This window comes from Diospyros lotus, chromosome 12, assembly GCF_014633365.1.
Source record: "Diospyros lotus cultivar Yz01 chromosome 12, ASM1463336v1, whole genome shotgun sequence".
NCBI classification, from domain to species: Eukaryota; Viridiplantae; Streptophyta; class Magnoliopsida; order Ericales; family Ebenaceae; genus Diospyros; species Diospyros lotus.
Genome location: NC_068349.1, coordinates 24,954,790 through 24,975,040, shown reverse-complemented (window position 1 = coordinate 24,975,040; position 20,251 = coordinate 24,954,790). Strand labels below are relative to the sequence as shown.

Below are 20,251 nucleotides of genomic sequence, written 5' to 3'. Positions count from 1 at the left end.
GACAAATTGTCTCCATTGTCCTTGGTCGACTGTTGTTGGAGCAAACTTAATTCGATCATCATCATTGTCATATACATCATAATAGCCTTCAACCTATATCTATGGTTTGCAAAAGCCCTTCCCATCTTTCTAAAGATCTAATTTTTTCTTACTTCGTTTTCTTCAAATTCAAATTTCTCCTACACAAGTTAAAAGAAAAAGTTGTTTGAAACGTTATAAGTCATAAAGAATGATTTAATACAATATCATATAAGTATAATATAGAATAATTATTAATCTTACCAGTACATAAGAATACATTTTATTCTTATTGTCTTGTGGAGCATCTTCCCAACGCTTGCAAGAAATTGGTGCATCTTCACATACTTTAACAATCTTGCCAATATGACTTGCAAGCACATTAGCATTTGATCCAATGGCTTGACCATAATTATTGAATTCCAATGGCAATTTTTTACCAGGAGCCAAAGATGTTAGTATTTTATTCTTTGTTTCCCTCGACCTCTTTTTCTTTTTCTTGGTCACAAAGTCTGTCATCCAATTGCATCCAACTCCTATCCATCACACTAATAAAAATAAATATAAAAAAATTAATATTTCTATTCAAAAAACTAATAAAGAAAACTACAATAAATGTAAGGTACAAGTTTAACGTAAAATTTATAAAAGTTGTTAAACATCCATTAGACAGTCTAAACATAATGGACAAATAAACACATAAATTAAGGTGATCTTCCACCACCCGGAGGGAGTGATAAAATTCCCATCACTCACGGGGTATGTACATACACAATGTCAATGTACATATATATATATTCACTAATATTCCATACCTATAAATTAGGGTGATCTCCCACCACCCAGATGGAGTGATAAAATCCCCATCACTCACGGGGTATATACATACACAATGTCAATGTACATATATATATATATATTCACTAATATTCCATACCTATAAATTAGGGTGATCTCCCACCACCCGAAGGGAGTGATAAAATCCCCATCACTCACGGGGTATGTACATACACAATGTCAATGTACATATATATATATTCACTAATATTCCATACCTATAAATTAGGGTGATCTCCCACCACCTGGAGGGAGTGATAAAATCCCCATCACTCACAGGATACATACCTCTTACGATGCAAATACAATCCCAAATAACGCAATGATTTGAAAACAAACCAACACTGCAAGGGAAATGAGAAGGGTGACAATATTAGATTAACAAAGAAATTATTTCAGATTGCACATTGCACCTCTATTTTTCATATTAATAGAAGAATGGGTGCAAATTAGCATTCTAGGTGGAATGCAATGATGTCGGAATTACTTACATGGACAAGCAATCAACTTTTTATCTAATATTATTTTGCCCAGTGAGTGTGAAAGGATTGTGGTTCTAGTAATATTTTAAATATAACTTACGCAGGAAAAACAATGCAACCATTTTTAGAATCAATAATGCTAAAAAAAGGGGTGTAACTAGAAAGAAAAAATTGACATTGATAAATCAGAACATTCAAATTTAGAATTCTGCTACAAACATTAAGCTCCAAAAAGTGATGATTTACACAAGACCATAAGAAATTATCCAAAAACAATACTAGATAAATTGAAATGATTAGCTAAAAAGAAATCGGTAGTGATAAACTGCAACATTTAATTTCTTAATTCTACACAAATATTAAGTTTCAAAAGGCCATGGTTTACACATATTACAGGGCAGAGAGAGATGATCCAATAAGATTACTAAATAATTGATGTAATTAGATTATTTATAAACTACAACATCCACTTTCATAACAATTTATATTGTCACCAACTTTAATCCACACTTAACTTTCAGCACTCTTTTTTTTCATATTAATAGAAGAATGTGTGCAAATCACAATTCTAGGTGCAATTCAATGATGTGCAGGAATTAGTTATATGAACCAACAATCAATTTTTTATCTATTATTATTTTGGCCAAGGAGCATGAATATTTGTGGTTTTAAAAATATTTTAGATATAACTTACGCAAAGAAGACAATGCAACCATTTTTACAACGAATAATGCTTAAAAAATGGATGCAACTAGGAAGAGAGAAATTGACATTGATAAATCACAACATTACAGTTTACAATTCCGCCACGGTCATTAAGTTTTAGAAGGGAATGATTTACACAAAAGCAGAAGAGAAGATCCAAGAACAATACTAGACAAATTGAAGTGATAAGCTAAAAGGAAATCGACAGTGATAAACCGCAACATTCAATTTCATAATTCTACACAAACGTCAAGTTTCAAAACGCCATGGTTTAACACATATTACAAGGCAGACAGTGATGATCCAACAAGATTACTAAATAATTGATGTAATTAGATTGTTCATAAACCAAAAAATTCATTTTCATAACAATTCATTTTTTCGCCAACTTTAATCCACACCTTTTTTTCACAATACAAAAAAAAGTGATGTAACTAGATGAATAGAAAATGACATTGATAAACCACAACATTTAGGTTCACAATTTTTGCATGGACATTAAGTGCCAGAAAGTGATAATTTACACGATATCAAAAAAGATTATCCAAGAACAATACCAGATAAAATGAAGTGATTAGCTACAAAGAAATCGGTCGTGATAAATCGTAACATTCAAATTCAAAATTCTCCACAAGCATTAAGATCCAAAGAGACATGGTTTACACATATTACAAGGCAGCGACAAACGATCAAACAATAATACTAAATAATTGATGTATTTAGATTGTTCATAAATCACAAAATTCACTTTAATAACAATTTATTTTTTCATCAACTTTAATCGACACCTATTTTTTAGCACTATTTAAAATATTAAAAGAATGTCAGCAAATTAGCATTTTACGTGGAACGCAATGATGCAAAAATTAGTAATATGAACAATCAAATTTTTATCTGTTATTATTTTGGCAAATGAGCATGAAAGGATTGTGGTTCTAAAATATTTTCAATATGAGTTACACAGCGAAGACAATTCAACCACTTTTAGAAGGAATGATACTAAATAAATAGACGTAATAAGATAAAAAAATAAATTGACATTGATAATCGCTACGTTCAGGCTTGTAAATCCCACGCGGACATTAAATTTCAAAAAGTGACGATTTACACGAGACCAAAAGAGATTGTCCAAAAACAATACTAGAAAAATTAAAGTGATTAGCTAAAACAAAATAGGCAATGATATACTGCAACATTCAAATTCAGGATTTTCCACAAACATTAAGTTCCAAAAAACCATGGTTTACAGATATTATAGGGCACGGACATATGATCCAACAACATTATTAAATAATTGATGTAATTAGATTGTTCATAAACCACAAAATTACTTTCACTACAATTTATTTTTTCACCAACTTTAATCCACATCAATTTTTCAGCACTTTTTTTTCATATTAATAGAAGGTTGTGTGCAAATTACCATTCTATGTAGAATGTAATGATGCAGGAATTATTTATATGGATCAACAATCAATTTTAATCTGTTATTATTTTGGCCAAAAAGCATGAAAGGATTGTGGTTCTAATAATATTTTAAATATTACTCACATAGGCATGGCAAGGAAACCATTTTTTAGAACGAAAACACTAAATAAATGAATGTAAGTAGATAAAAAGAAATTGACATTAATAAACCACAACATTTAGATTTTATTTGAAAGATTTAATCTTCACCCTTAATAGAAAACACACTCTTAAGGAGTTGGCAATCCATGCCAACCACAAGCTTCCATCCACCACCATTGGATCACAATCCCATTAAAAGATTAATCCCAACCATTGGATTTATTAATTTCTCATATTTTCAAAGCATTAATGGGAGACCATTTTCTCCATTTTCCATTAGATTTATTTAATTTATCATAATTTCAAGCATTAATGGTGACCATTTACTTTTCTTTTTGGATTTTCTTTTAATCCAACGCCATCATGCTTCTCATTAAATGCTTGAAAGACCAAAATCATTTATTTTTCCATTTAATTATATCACCCCATTTATACTTGAACAAGACTTTACCAAGTGTCACCTTTTAAACCCATACTTGGCTCCCAAGGTCTCATCTCATCCATCCATGTGGCATTTCTACATTTATTCACTAATTTAGGGAAAACATAATTATTTTCTCAAATAATTATCCACCATTTTCCCTATTTTTCATAATTAAATTCCTTTATGGAATCACTCCAAATTACCAAAATATCCCTTTTATGAATTATTAATCTCATATCTCCACATAAATACAAAATTGAGATTTAATTCACTTACTCACCTAATTCCACATAGGAATTATTTCCAATTTACCAAAATACCCTTTATTGGACTTCACTATCCAAATTACCAAAATGCCCCTTTCATAGGGCACCAATATTCTCAAGGATCTAATACCTTCTTAAGGGCATTTTTGAAAATTTTCTTACTTCTTTTCTCATTCTCATAACACTAGGATTACTGGGTGTTACAAAACGTGAAATAGTTTGATGACATAAGAATACTTTTTTGAGAATTCATTTAATAAAAGTCAATTGTATTAAGATCAAGAACTTTGGTGATAAGGTTGGTAACCTGAGTTAGTGTAACTCTGAAAAAGATCAAGGATCTGTGAGATTTGGAGATTCAGGCTGGTATTGAGGTATGTTCTTCCCTAGTTATTTGATTAGCCAGACACTAATTTCAATGATGGAATTTTGAGATTTAGAACATATGGAAAATTTCGAGGACGAAATTTTTTGTAAGGAGGGGAGAATGTAATACCCCATGTTTGTATGAGCTTGCCACGCAATTTCAATAAGTTTAGAATACCGAAAAATTGGTTTGATAACAATTATAAGTACCGAATCAACTGTAGGGAATGCCTCAGAGTGAAATTGTCTAAAGAAAATGATATGGTCTCGATATGCGTTCTGAGTTAGGATTTATGGTATCGAAAGAAATCTGATTGGGAATAATTTTCGGTACAGCTAAAATATAGCTGTCATTTAGGCTGCAAAATCGAATCATTGTAAGAGGCTCCCAAAAAATCAACAGAACCCTAGGGGGCTCCGATTTTGCGTAACGAGTAACTCTTCAGTGGTTTCGGGATGAAACAATAGCCCGGTGAGGACACTGGGGTGAAATCGGCATTATCGAGTAACTTTAAAGTTATTAATTTTGCGTTTTCTGTATCAAAATGCAAATTAATTCAGTGTTGAAAGGTATAATTGAAATTAAGGAGTTGCCCAAGTGAAATAGGATGAAAGTTGGAATTTGATTATGTAATTTTCTATATATATTAATGTGATATTTAGTATATAAATATATATATATGTGCGCGGCAGAGGCGTGAAGCCATACCCCTGTAACTTCAAATCCCATCCCTTGCAACCTTCATGCCATACTCTGCAAACCCATGATAGGAAGTAAAGTAATTCTCACGCTAGGAGGGTCCTGCACGCAAGGAGGTATGGGCAGTGACATGAAGGAGCGGTTGAGTAGCCTATAAATAGTGAGCAAGGAAGAAATGAAAGAGCAAGGAGTTGGAAGAGAGCATTCGATCGAGAGAGAGGCAGAGGGAGCTCGAGAGAGAGAGAAATAGATCATGAGGGAGAGGTCGGCCGAGGCAGTGGCGCACGGTGGTGGCGAAGCAACCGCCACAACAGCTGCAAGCGGCCATAGCCACAAGCTCCAAGCGGCCGTGGACGCAAGTTCAAGAGGAGCAGGGGCGGCCGACAAGTTTCCAGTAACGAACAAAGTAGCAGCGGCAGTTTTGAGGCAGTGGAGAAGGCTGGCAAGGTGAGGCCGAGGGCGGTCGAAGATGGCCGCACAACCGCGGCAGCCATGGCTGATGCACAGTGAGTAGGACCGCGAGCAACGGCTGGATACGGGGCCGCGGGTGGCCACGAGGAAGATCGCCGGTGGTGGCAGCCGCGATGTGTGGCGGCAGGATGGAAGCACGCAGGCGGTGGTGGGCATGGCAGTTCACGCGCATGTGGGAAGAGGAAGAAGAAGAAGGAGGAGGAGGTAAAGAAGGGGAAGAAAAAAAAAGAAAAAAAGAAAAGAAAAAAAATGGAAAAAAATATAGAAAAATCCTAGAAAATTTGAGGAAAACAGGGAAGGGAGATTTATTAATATTCCGAAGATTTTGGTCAAGAAAATAGTTCGGGCACACATTTTGAGGATATGACACGTATATCGAGGAAGCTTGGGGGCTAAATCAAGGTGAGTAAAATTTCCTAGAAAATTTCAAAAATTCAAGAATATTATTTTATGAATTTTCGTAGTGAAATATTTGAGAAATATTTAGTTTGCATTTATTGAGGAAAAATAGGAAAAAATAGAGAGAAAAATAAAGAAAATGCCAGAAATTATGGAAAAATAAGTTTTAATACTTATTTAAATAAATATGGTGATTAGGATACTATAAGGCTAAAGTTGAAGTGACTTGTGCAAATTTTGAGGTTAGCACGCAAATCGAGGTGATGTACGTATTTCGAGGCAAGGCATAGATATCAAGGTAGCCCGATAAGCTTGAGAAGGTAAGTGGTACTTCCCAATTAATGTTAGTTTTATGAAAAATGCTTGGTTGTAAGTGATTTATGTTTAAAAAAACCCCGATCCTCGGGAATGTTTTCATCATATTGACATGCCCTGATATGTATCCATCACGTTAACTACATACATGACATGACTATGAAATGCATATGTACACGTTGGTATCATTGATCACGCGCATTGAAGCTGTAGGGAGTACGAACTGGCACCGCTACCAAGGGTGCCCCCAGACACCTCGGCTTGGAAAAAAGTGGCCGTAAAAATGGTAGATAGCATAAGGAGTGCAGTTGACACCTACGATGAAAGACATTGCATACACACATGATATAGTATTATGTACCTTACTTAGATGATTCATCATCTAACTTGGGCTTTGCCCCTGGAATATTCAAACGTTCCAGATGGAGAGTGTAGCAGATACGAGGATGAATGAGGCATGAAATGGCACTTAACAGAGTGCATGATAAATGAAATGTATGTAACGTAGCCCCTGTATTTAAGTTCTGCTACTTTAGATTCTGAACGTTTTGAGGAATGTTGAAAATGTAAGAATTTATTTATGATTAATGTTAAGATATCAGGTTTTGATCATTGCTTCCGCATTTAATGTGTATAATGATTCTCTTTCAAGATAAAGAGAAGGAAATTCTGAGACGAATTCGAGGAATGATGTGGTTTAGCATTAGTTTGAAAGAAAAAAATTTTATTGTCCCAATTTATAACGCACCCGGGAAAGCAGGGCGTTATACGTGGTATCAGAGCCGACCCCCGAGCCTCTGAGCGCGGTGGTGGGGCAAACCTCAGTAAGGACACTAAGTCCCTAAGGGGGGTGTGTGTAGGCACCTTAGGCGAATCCCACATTGGCCATGCAAGGGGGAGATCTGGAACCGGTTGTAAGGTCGCATGATGAGGATGTTATGTGCTCAAGGGGGGGAGAATGTAATACCCCAAGTGCCCAGAGAATAGTAGTATATATCAATGATAAGTAAGGAATGAAACAACATCAGTTGGATACCTTTTGGGCTGAATGCAAGCAAAAAACTCTAGAGTTAAGCGTGCTTGACCTAGGAAAATCCAAGGATGGGTGACCCCCCTGGAAAGTTCGTGTAGGCCCATCAGGGTAAGTTGTTTCGGTTCTTCTTATCGCTCGATGTGGGATGTTACATAATATGCTTGACGTGGTTCTATTAATCGTATGGAAACTTCAAATCAAATTGAAATTTTGTAGAGATATGTTCATCATCAGTACATGGATTTAAAGCATGTGGATAGTTATATATGCATTTGGTTGCTTGGCATTAATGTTGGTGGTCTAGCCTGAATTTCATATGTGCCATGACACGTATATGATGCATTATTATAATCATTGAATTTTGCACACCTATTATTTTGCGCGGAGAAAAAGGGTACCCTAAAGCACCTGGCATAGGATGAGGTGGCCATAGCCTAGCATGTTAACTCCATATTTATTTGTGAGATTTTGTTTGCATGATGCACTATGGCATGTGTTGATTGATGACTTGCGAACCTACGAGATTTGATACTGACATTAAATATATATGCACATTTTCATAGTGATATATGGTGGCATGATGCATTTAACTTAGAAATTGATCAAGTTATAAATTATGAATCTTGTATATAACTGTTGAGTTCTTGATTACTATTTTTGGTGTCACCATGTTTTTGGATCCTATACATTGTTCATTGTTTCTCGAACTTGTTGAACCTTGTGGCTCACTCGATCTTCTTTGCCATTCCAGGTAAAGGAAAGACTATTATTGGGGGCGAGTCTAGTGGAACTAAGGCCTAGGGATAGTGGTGTACGGAGACACGTTCTAACTTGAAGATCCTGATTAGTATTTTGGTGAGGCTTGAGATGAATTGATTTTTATTTTGTTAGTTAACATTAGAGTCTCTTATTTATTTTGTATGGTCATCAAGCCCAAACTCATGAGATGTTGGAAGTGTAACTGAACCTTAATTTAGTTTTCGCTGCTAGTAATGAAATAAGTTGTTTGATTTATTTTGGTTGTTTTATATCATCTCTGTGATGACCTCATTTCGAATATCCTATGCTAGCAGGAATATTCGAGAGTGGGCCCTCACATGGCATCTTACATTTGGAGGATTTTAGGGCGGGTTATCAACTGGTGGAATTTGATTTCGTCAAAAGGTATTCTTCTGTCTAGTCTTTGATTTTGTAAACCGTATTTTCTGAAAAAACGTAATACCTTTAAAATCAGATTTTGGTTCCGCTGCGTATGATCCGATCATATAATAATTCTAACACTATGCACTTTGTGGGTACCTGTGTTCCTGCACACACACAGGCATGGCTCCCCAGAGTAACTATTCTGGGGGTGCTAGCCTATCCTACCTTGTGGGGGTGAAGTAGGGATATATATAAAGTTATGGAAAGAATGAAACAACTCCAAGGGTATAGGTGTACCTACTAGGGCACTATGAAATACCAGGCCCTGATAAATATATAGATAGAATTCCAGTAAACATCCTGAATAAGATATATAAATCATCTTGGATCTGGTATCAACAGAGGGTACCACTGTCATCATTTACTACTAAGGGTAATGAACGTGCCTGAGTCCTTGGATCGCCTTAAACTCGCTAGTCTCATACATAGCCTAGTCATCATCGTTATTCCTTAGGGTTAGACGAGAGAGAGGATGTCAAAACCCATAAAGCCCCTTTGTGGAAAGGTCTGGTAACAAAGAACAGACACACGACAATGATGCCCTAGTGTAATGAGGGGGTGAGTACTAGTAGACCTGCAAAAGATGTTTCCTAAACCCTATTCCTTCCATCGATTGGTGCACGATTGTGCAAGGAAAGAGATGGAGTCATTAGAGGGAGCAACCCTTGTCTTTGCATCCAAAGACAAATGGGACTGTCTCACAAGCCGTATCCTATGCCCACGTGAAAAAGAATTCTAGGTGGAGAGGACATAGGCCCTACCTAATGGCACGGGACGTGCATTGAGGCACTCTATTTTGTTTATGTGGTTTGACCTAGTGTTTATGTCTGCAAATCTATTTTGTTGTGGGAGTTTGGTGGTTTAGTGCAATGCCTACACCTACAATTAGACTACTAATATTTTTGTTATGGCGGTTTGGCAGAGCGCCTACGTCCGTAATCAGAATACCCATATTTTTGTTATGGTAGTTCAGCAGAGCGCCTACGTCCACAATCAGAATATCAATGTTTTTGTTTTAGCGGTTCATTAGAGTTCCTATGTCCACAACTACATCAATGAATGAACACTTTTGTTTCAGTGATTTAGCATATCGCCTACATCCACAATGATAAATACTTCTGTTTTCAATGGCTCAGCCCATGGCCCACATTTGCAATAATAGCAATGTTTTTGTTTTAACGGTTCATCCCTCAGCCTATATCCACAACCATAGAGATAAGTGTTTTTGTTTTAGCGGTTCAGTAGAACACCTGCATTCGTAATGAGTGCTTTTGTTTTGACAGTTTGACATAATGCTTACATCCACAACTATAGAAATAAGTATTTTTGTTTTGGCGGTTCGACATAATGCTTACATCTACAACTATAGAGATACCAACATTTTTGTTTTGCTGGTTCGACATCAGGCCTACATCTGCAACCATAGAGATGCCAACATTTTTGTTTTGGCAGTTCGACACCAGGCTTACATTTGCAACTCCCAGGTAGACGTCATGTACATGATCTCATCTCAATGGCATGACCACCCCAAGGTGTGTATCTGGTCCTTTCTCGTGTGGCTATAAAGGCTATGATAGGGTACTTGAAAGTTAACTTCGGAATTTCTGGAGCGTTTGTGCATAGTAGAATCCAGTCATGTATTTTGGGTAGAGGGTGAACGATAATTTTGATTCTTTCATTAGAATGCCCTTGTTTGTTCATAGGAAATTCTCTGGCCGAGTCTTGGTTCCTCATACAAAAGATTAGGTCGAGTTCAGGGGGCTCCATCCCCCCTGTCTCCCTAGTGTGAGTCAAGCCACGTTCCTTGGTCTCTTACTGAGTTGCTTCAAGAAAAACAAAGGCACACATATAGACATATATAATACACACCCGGTTCGGCATTAGGCGATTTGCAACCATAGAGATACCCACATTTTTGTTTTGGCAATTCGACACCAGGCTTACATTTGCAACTCCCAGGTAGATGTCATGTACAAGATCCGATCTTAATGGCATGACCACCCCAAGGTGTGTATATGATTTTTTCTCGTGTGGCTATCGAGGCTATGATAGGGTACTTGAAAGTTAACTTCTGAATTCCTGGAGCATTTGTGCATAGCATAATCTAGTCATGTATTTTGGGTAGAGGGTTAATGATAATTTTGATGCTTCCATTAGAATGCCCTTGTTTGTTCATAGGAAATTCCCTAGCCGAGTCTTGGTTCCTCATACAAAAGATTAGGTTGAGTTCAGGGGGCTCCGTCCCCCCTGGCTCCCTAGTGTGAGTCAAGCCATGTTCCTTTGTCTTTTACTGAGTTGCTTCAAGAAAAACAAAGGCACACATATAGACATATATAATACACACCCGCTACCACTACTCTATCATTTTCTATATAAATGTATTTTGTTTATGCAGTTCGATACATGCATCTACATCTGCGCATTAAAATGAGTTAGTTTTCAATTAGTACGGTTTTCGCTAATAGTTCTTTGCTTGTAAGTTGGTGGCTTCTGGTTGGTAATCTTGAGTATTTTGTTTTGAACTCTTTGAGTATGGCATTCCTGAAACGATTAACATAACGTTACAGGCGGCTCTAGCAGTTCTTTGCCTTTGAAACATTTATGGCAAAGGCATATGATAAACTCTTATCGTCGCTAATTGCTTAGTCTCGCCTGCATAGGGCTTGAAGGGACTAGTGTTGAACGCTAACCATCTTTCGACAAAGGGCCTGAATAATTAATCTCATCTTATCAGCACCTTGTGCAGCTCACCAACTCCTGCTTCATCTACTTATGTACTAGTGGTCACCCCTTTGCTTAAAGCGTGCTAGGGCTTGGATAAAGCATATATGAGGAAACTAACAAACCCAAGGTACTTCCCCTTGGGTTCATAAAACCCTCTTGCAGACATACCTCCAAGGTGACTTTACCCGAGGAATATATCGCTTTAATCCCAAACTTCGGGGCAGAATTCTTTCACGGGAGCCGATAATGCTTGGGGAAATGGCCTTCATCATCAAGTTCAAGCTTAGGAAGCTGCAACGCCCTAAGCTTAGTCTTCAGAGAGTGCAACAGGCGGCACATTCCCCCAACCTTCCCACTTTCCTCGACTTGTTCTTTATTTCGGAGAGCAATCATAACACATGATGGGGAGGTACACTTTTTCCCGAGGACTGACATAATAGTGGGGGAAAAGCCTTTGAAAGCTCATAATAGTAGGAGAAAAGCCTCGTGGAAGCTCCCTAGTAATTCCCAGGAGGACTTGGAGACTGAGTTATGGGGAGGCACTGCATGTCGAGGCGTGAATATCGCTCGAGATTGCCAAACTAGAATGACATGCTTGCTTGAGCAGTCTTCATAAATTTTCCAAAGGTAGATGACCTTTCTTTTACCTATTTCTCTAGGTAATCTATTATTAACAACTTCTTCCCAACTTCTTTTGTTTTGAAGAAATATGATATTTTATATTCATGATTTGTCTGCATCACATTAAACAAGGGAAAGAATCAAATAAAAGATTATTTATAGATATTTACGATATGTTCCCTATGGTAACTAGATTAATGAATTATGGTCAACAAACAGTACGAGTTGCAAGATACATTGGTCAAAGTTTCATGATTACCTTATCCCATGCGAATCGTTTTCCTATAACTATTCAATACCCTTATGAAAAATTGATCACATTGGAGTAATTTCAGAGTCGAATCCACTTTGAATTTGATAAATACATTGTTTGTGAAGTATGTGTTCGCGTATGTCCTATAGATCTACTTCTTGTTGATTGGAAATTAGAAACTAATATTTGAAAGAAATGATTGCTAAATTACAGTATTGATTTAGAAATCTGTATATTTTGTGGCAATTGCGTTAAATATTGTCCAACAAATTGTTTATCAATGATTGAGGAATATAAACTTTCCACTTATGATTGTCAGGAATTGAATTATAATCAAATTGCTTTGGATGGTTTTCCAATGTCAATAATTGACAATTACACAATTCAAACAATTTTGAATTTGCCTCCAATAAAAAATGGATCAATCATTTGATTCAAGAATAATTTTTAATTACTAAGATTAATTTTTGATCTACGAAAATGAGATTTTTTGCTTGGTTAAAAACTACAAATCACAAAAGAGATAATTTATGAAGGAGATAATAAACCACAACATTTAGGTTTGGAATTTCCCCACGGACATTAAGTTTCAGAAAGTGATAATTTATTTGATATCAAAACAGATTATCCAAGAACGAAACTAGATAAAATGAAGTGATTAGCTAAAAAGAAATAGGTCTTGATAAATTACAACATTTAAATTCAAAATTCTCCACAAACATTAAGCTCCAAAGAACCATGGTTTACACATATTACAAGGCAACGACAAATGATCAATAATAATACTACATAATTGATGTAATTAGATTGTTCATAAACTGCAAAATTCACTTTAATAACAATTTATTTTTTCAGCAACTTTAATCGACACCTATTTTTCAGCACTTTTTTAATATTAACAGAAGAATGTCTACAAATTAGCATTTTATGTGGAATGCAATGATGCAGAAATTAGTTATACGGACCAATAATTAATTTTTTATCTATTATTATTTTTGTAACGACCCTCCTCCCGGAACACCTGCTAGCATAGGAGATCCGGGAGAAGGTCATCATAAGTAATGGTGCAAACGTATCCTGAACAAGGACAACTAACCTTGAGTTACAAGTTCATATATGGGTACAAAACAACTTAACAAAACATATAATTCTTCGTTTCCATTACTAAATATATACAACCATTCAAGACAAAAAGATACACGAGTTAGGCTCCCACCAATTACAACATATCAAACCATGATCATAAAATATATACAAGTCCCCAAAATATAAGAGTCTAATTAGAATTGAACACACAAACAAAAGACTCCCAAGACTTGGTCTTTAGGTGAGCTCTGTACATGTCTAATCCCCCAAATATCCACCCCTATTAGGCTTGCCCTTTGACTTAGTTTTACCTTTACCTGGAATGATGTAAGTAAGAAAATGAGCCACAAGACCCAACAAGTATAACAAGATATGGAAAACATGATTAACAAGAATAAGCCATAGAAGAAATATAATCCATTACGAGTAAGCCATAATGCCTCATACAAAGTACACCACTAGAAGGTGAAACATTAGCCCAACCATACCATACAATACACACAAATCTAAGAACAAAGGATGATACATGCACACATCCATATCCTGACACTGGATACCCAAATAATATCGGACACTCGGGGTTAGATAGCTCCACTCCCAAGGCGATGCCTGAGGCCAATTAGCTCCATCCAAACTCTATATACATATCAATTGACACTTGGGGCTGGACAACTCAACTCTAGGTTAACACCTGAGGCCAATCAGCTCCACCCAAGGTCCACGTAGAATTAACGCCACGAGGTCATTAAGGTCAGATAGCTCAACACCTAGGGGCACTCTCTCTCCTCCACTCAATGCCTTGCCTCGCCCTTATAGCATACCCAACTAACATATGTAAACAAGCTTACAATATTTCACCGTATTACCAAACTCGTGTAACCCTAAATCAAGCACCAAACCATACCAAAGAATGCCCAAATAACCCCCCCCCCCCCCAGGGCATTTAGACATGCTAAGGGATCATGAAGAAATCACCCCAAACTAAGTCTTTCAAACATAAGCCTCTCACAAGTCCCAACTCACATAATACCTCACCAACGATTGCATAATTATCTTTAAGAACATATATACATGTTTTGGAACCGAGAAGAAATCACTCAAAACTTGGCTAAACAATTCAAAACAACGCAACAAACGAATCTCAAATCAGATTTTTCTACTAAAAGTTATGCCAAAAATAGTAGAGCATGCGTAGTTTGAAACAAAAAGTTGACTTTTGAAATTGGAAAGTCGACTTTTGGAAGAAAAAGTCAACTTCTTCATCACCTTAGTCGATCCAGCTAAGAGCTTGGCATCCAAAGTCAACTTTCACTCATAAAAGTCGACTTCTGAAACCCAGAACCAAAAACAGATGAACAAAATGCTCCAAATTCAATCAAAACTCACATAGCTCAAATCCTAACCCAAAAATACATCATTCATTTGAAAAAATGAGGTGAATCAAGACCTCATTTAAACCATAGGCTCGATTTATCACAATTCCAAGAAAAATCACATGAAATACAAACAACCAGGTTGGAAACCCTTCTTCCCAAAACAAATACCGGTTCCCACAAAACAACAATCAAAATGGGAGCAACAAAACGCTCAACTGAAAGGGGAGATTAAAGAACTTGCATATCAAAAGGAGATGCAAGAAAAACTTGCCTTGAATTAAATAAAGAGAGAAGAGGTCGATAGAGCCAATCAACAGAAACGAAGAAGCTGCCACCCATGCTTGCACTCGCACCCCAACCCAGGGTCCTCGAATAGCAAGGAAGAGAAGAAGATGCGGAAAGAGAAGCCCTAGATTCTCCCTTGCTCTCTCTCTTTCATTCTCTCTCGAATGTCTCTCACATCCTCTCTTTCTTTACCTTTTTCCTTCTTCCTCTCCCCTTAAAAAATGAGCCATTTACTTAGATACATGTATAAATATATATACCCACATTTTCCCTTAATTACCTTCTTTTCCCTTATTTTATAATAACTCAAAGGGTTATTTTCTTCCAAATATTAGTTTGAACATTCATTAAACTCCACCATTTTCTAATAATATTTCCTTACATATTTTGATTTATTATGAGTCTCATTACCACTTACGTCAGATCTTTGACTTCCTTTATTTCTGCCTCCTTTGCCACATCACCTAAAAGATCACACATAATCTTTTTTTTTTTTTTAAATTATAGGTGAAATAAAATAAATATTTTATTCCCTTATATATCCCCCAGACCCATTAATGGGTCGTTGCATTTGACAAAGGAGTATAAAAGGATTGTGTTTCTAGTAATATTTTCAATATAAGTTATGCAACGAAAATAATTCAACCACTTTTAAAATGAATAATATTAAATAAATGGATTCAACAAGATAAAAAGAAATTTACATTGATAAATTGCTACGTTCAAGCTCAGAAATCTCACATAGATATTAAGTTTCAAAAAGTAATGATTTACATGAGACGAAAAGAGAATATTGAACAATACAAGATAAATTAAAGTGATTAACTAAAAAGAAATAGGTCGTGATAAACCGCAACATTCAAGTTCAAAATTCTCCACAAACATTAAGTTTTTAAAAGCCATGGTTTACACATATTACAGGGCACAAACAGATGATCCAATAACATTACTAAATAATTTATGTAATTAGATTACTCATAAACCACAAAATTACTTTCTTAATAATTTATTTTTCACTAACTTTAATCCACACCTATTTTTTAACACTTTGTTTCATATTAATAGAAGATTGTGTGCAAGTTACCATTCTATGTGGAATGCAATGATGCAGGAATTATTTATATGGACTAACAATCAATTTTAATTTATTATTATTTTGGCCAAGGAACTTGAAAGGATTGTGGTTTTAATAATATTTTAAAGATAAGTTACGCAAGTAGGGTAAGGAAACCATTTTTTAGTAATAACACTAAATAAATGGATGTAAGTAGGTAAAATGAAATTCACATTGATAAACTACAACATTTAGTTTCAGAATTTCCTCACGAAAACTAAGTTTCAAAAAATGATAATTTATACGAGTTCAAAAGAGATTATCCAAGAATAATACCAGATAAATTGAAATGATTAACTACAAAGAAATATACCCTAATAAACCATAACATTTGTAACGACTCGTTAATGAGTTTAGGCGTTATTAGTAATTTATTTCAAGCATTTGAGTTTTTGCCTTAATTAATTAATTGTTGGAAAAAAATTTATGAGTTGGTGAAGGACCCAAATGGACTTGGGATCATGTGTGTGTGTGTGCGCCATTGAGGGGCAAATATGGAAGGGGGGAAATGGGTGATGGGAGCAGGCGTGAATGCCATACCCCCTTCCTCTTCTTGTCTTGTTTCTTCTTGTTCACTCATCTCCATCCCTCTCCCAAGATCCTCTTCTTCTTCTTCTTCTTCTTCTTCTTCTTCTTCTTCTTCTTCTCTATTTTCTTCTTCTTATTCTTCCATTGTTCTTGTGTTGGAGCTTTGAGAAGGTGGACTTCAAGCTCTAGAAGGGTTCTTCTTCTTCTTTTTTGGTTCAAGCTTCAAAGGTAAGTTCCTACCTTTCTTCTTCTTTCAAGAAAACCTCAAATATTTATCTCTTCTAAATGATGGCTAAATTGTCTCCTTAGTATTAATGATCATGGGTTTGTTCTTGTTGTAACCTTGAAAACCATTTTTGTAGTTAATGGGTTTTTCTTTCAACTTCTTGAATTTTTATGGATTTTTCTTAAGATGTAATTGAGTCTCATTAAAAGTCTCCATGGGGTTTATTTCATCCCATTTTCATTCAACGAACGGAAAATTGGGGGTTAGAAAACCCTAAAAAAACTATCTGGGTAGTTTTGGTGTGTTTGTTATTTTTTAGCTCTGTTGTAACTTCGATCGACTGAAATTGTTGCTTCAATTGACCTAAGACTTCCAACAACTTGTGGGTATCTTCAATCGAGGATTCGGTTGACCTAAGATTATGGGTAATCTTTTTGCCCATCTTCGATCAACTTAAGTTTAATTTTGGTCGACCAAACTCAAGAGTCAGCTTTCTGCCCAACTTTAGTCAACCTAATTTAGATTTTGATCCACTAAAGCTCAAAATTCTGCATTCTGTCCAACTTCGATTCATCGAAGTCACTTAGTCGTATCAACCTTTGGTCAGATTGCGTACCTTGTACTCTTTCAAGCATAACTTTTTATGTAAATGTCCAATTTGTGAACCGTTTGGTGCGTTGTAAACTAGACTCGTAGGATTCGATTTGGTGCATTCTTTGGATTATTTAGACAAGAATTGATTCTAATAAAGGCCCGTGAAGTACCAACTCAAATCAAAATTTTCTGTTTGTAGCCCGAAAATGCTTCAATAATTGGGGCGTAACTCTCTATGATGTTATCCAAATTAAAATTCAATTTTTGTGCCATAATTTAGAATTCATAATATTTGTGCTGGCATATTTCTTGAATCATGTTGAAAAATTTTCATGACACGTACATGGTTGGCATGATCATGGAATTTTATGTGTGACGCATAACATGATTATTACTATTTGCACACCTATTATTTTGCGCGACGACTATGTATCGTGTGATGAGAAAAAAGATATCCTAAAGGAGTGCCTAATGTAGGTTAAGATGGCCATAAACTCGGTAGGCAATGCTCAAGCCAAATGAGTAGTTGATTGATTTTATATATATATATATATGTGTGTGTGTGTGTGTGTGTGTGTGTGTGTGTGTGTGCATGTATATGAATGAAAGGCCTCAAGAGCCGATTCTTATTTGTATTTGGGGAATCGGGTGTACTCTATTTTGGTCTATCCATGCTTTAATTCTATTATTCCATTTGTTGTATAATGAGAAAAAATATTACAAAATTCATTAATTTTAAAATGTATATATTTTTAATAATATATTAACATTAAATATTTCTAATTTACTGAATAATCAAATTTATTGAATTAAATATTATAAAAAAATTATTTTCAAAATTTCAAAGAGAACGTATTTTCTAATTTTTTATTTTGAAAAGTAGTTTTTCAAAATGGTAAAGAGAACGCGCTTTTAATTTTCTAAAAATAGACTATCAAAACAAAAAACTGAAAATGAATTCAAAACTCAAAAATAAAAATTGAAAAACAAAGAGAACACAATCTTAGATTTTAAAAAGCCATGATTTACATATATTACAGGGTAAAGAGAGATGATCTAACAAGATTACTAAATAATAGATGTAATTAAATAATTAATAGTCTACAAAATTCAATTTCATAACAAATCATTTTTTCACCAACTTTAATCCATCCCTATTTTTGAGCACTTTCTTTCATATTAATAGAATAATGTGTGCAATGATACGAAGAAATTTGTTATACGAACCCACGATAAATTTTTTATCCTATTATTATTTTGGCTAAGGAACATGAAAAAGATTTTGGTTCTAGTAATATTTTAAATATAACATCGGCAAATGAATAATGCTAAATAAAAAAATGAATGTAACTAGAAATAAAGGAATTAACATTGATAAATCACAACATTCGAGTTTAGAATTTCGCTGGAGACATCTAAGGTTTAGAAAGTGATGATTTACACAAGACCAAAATAGATGATCAAAGAACAATACTAGATAAAATGAAACAATTAGATAAAAAGAAATTGACAGTGATAAACCCCAATATTCAAATTAAGAATTATACACAAACATTAAGTTTCAAAAAGCGATGGTTTACACATTACAGGCCAGCGAGACTATCCAACAATGATACTAAAATAAATTATGTAATTAAATTGTTGATAAACCATAAAATTCACTTAAAAATAATTTATTTTTTTCACCAACTTTATTTTGCACCTATTTCTCAACACATTTTTTCATATTAATAGAAGAATCGATGCAAATTAGCATGCTAGGTGGAATGCAATAATGCAAAAATAAATTACATCGACCAACAATTAATTTCTTATCTATTATTGTTTTGGTCCAGGAGCATGAAAGAATTGTGGTTCTAATAATATTTTAAATTATAACATCTATAGAGAAGACAATGCAACCACTTTTAGAATGAATAATTCTAAAAAAAAAAATGAATGTAACTAAAAATAAAAGAATTGACATTTATAAATCACAACATTCAAGTTTAAAATTCTGCTGCAGAATTAAGTTTTAGAAAGTGATGATTTACACAAGATTAAAAGAGATGATCAAAAAACAATATTAGATATATTGAAGTGATTAACTAAAAAGAAATCGTTCATGATAAATTGCAACATTCAAATTTAAAATTCTCAACCAACATTAAAATTCAGAAAGTCATGTTTTACACATATTTCAAGGCAACAACACATGAACCAACAATAATACTAAATAATTGATGTTATTAGATTGTTCATAAACCACAAAATTCACTTTCATAATAGTTGATAATCGCAACATTCAAGCTCAGAAATCCCACACAGACATTAAGTTAGAGAAAGTCACAATTTACACAACACAAAAAGAGATGATTAAAGAACAATACTAGATAAATTGAATTGATTAGTTAAAAAAAAATTCCCAATCATAAAATCGCAACATTAAAATTCAGAATTTTACAGAAAAATAAAATTTCAAAAAGCCATGCTTTACACATATTACAGGGCAGAAAAACAAGTCAACAAGGATACTAAATAAAATATGTAATTAGATTTTTGATAAACCACAATTTACTTTCTAAACAATTTATTTTTTCACCAATTTTTTTCCATAGATATTTTTCAACACATTTTTTTCATATTAATAGAAAAATGGGTGCAAATTAGCATTCTA

At 34.7% G+C, this 20,251-nt stretch overlaps 1 long non-coding RNA gene across 1 annotated transcript; it reads right to left on the bottom strand.

Moving 5' to 3' along the window:
* Positions 1 to 712: 712 nt before the first annotated feature.
* On the bottom strand, positions 713 to 1,270 carry LOC127787372 (uncharacterized). Its single transcript, XR_008020149.1, has 2 exons — positions 1,074 to 1,270; positions 713 to 955 (listed from the first exon to the last, which is right to left on the bottom strand). It is a non-coding gene; the product is annotated as an uncharacterized LOC127787372 (long non-coding RNA).
* Positions 1,271 to 20,251: the final 18,981 nt, after the last annotated feature.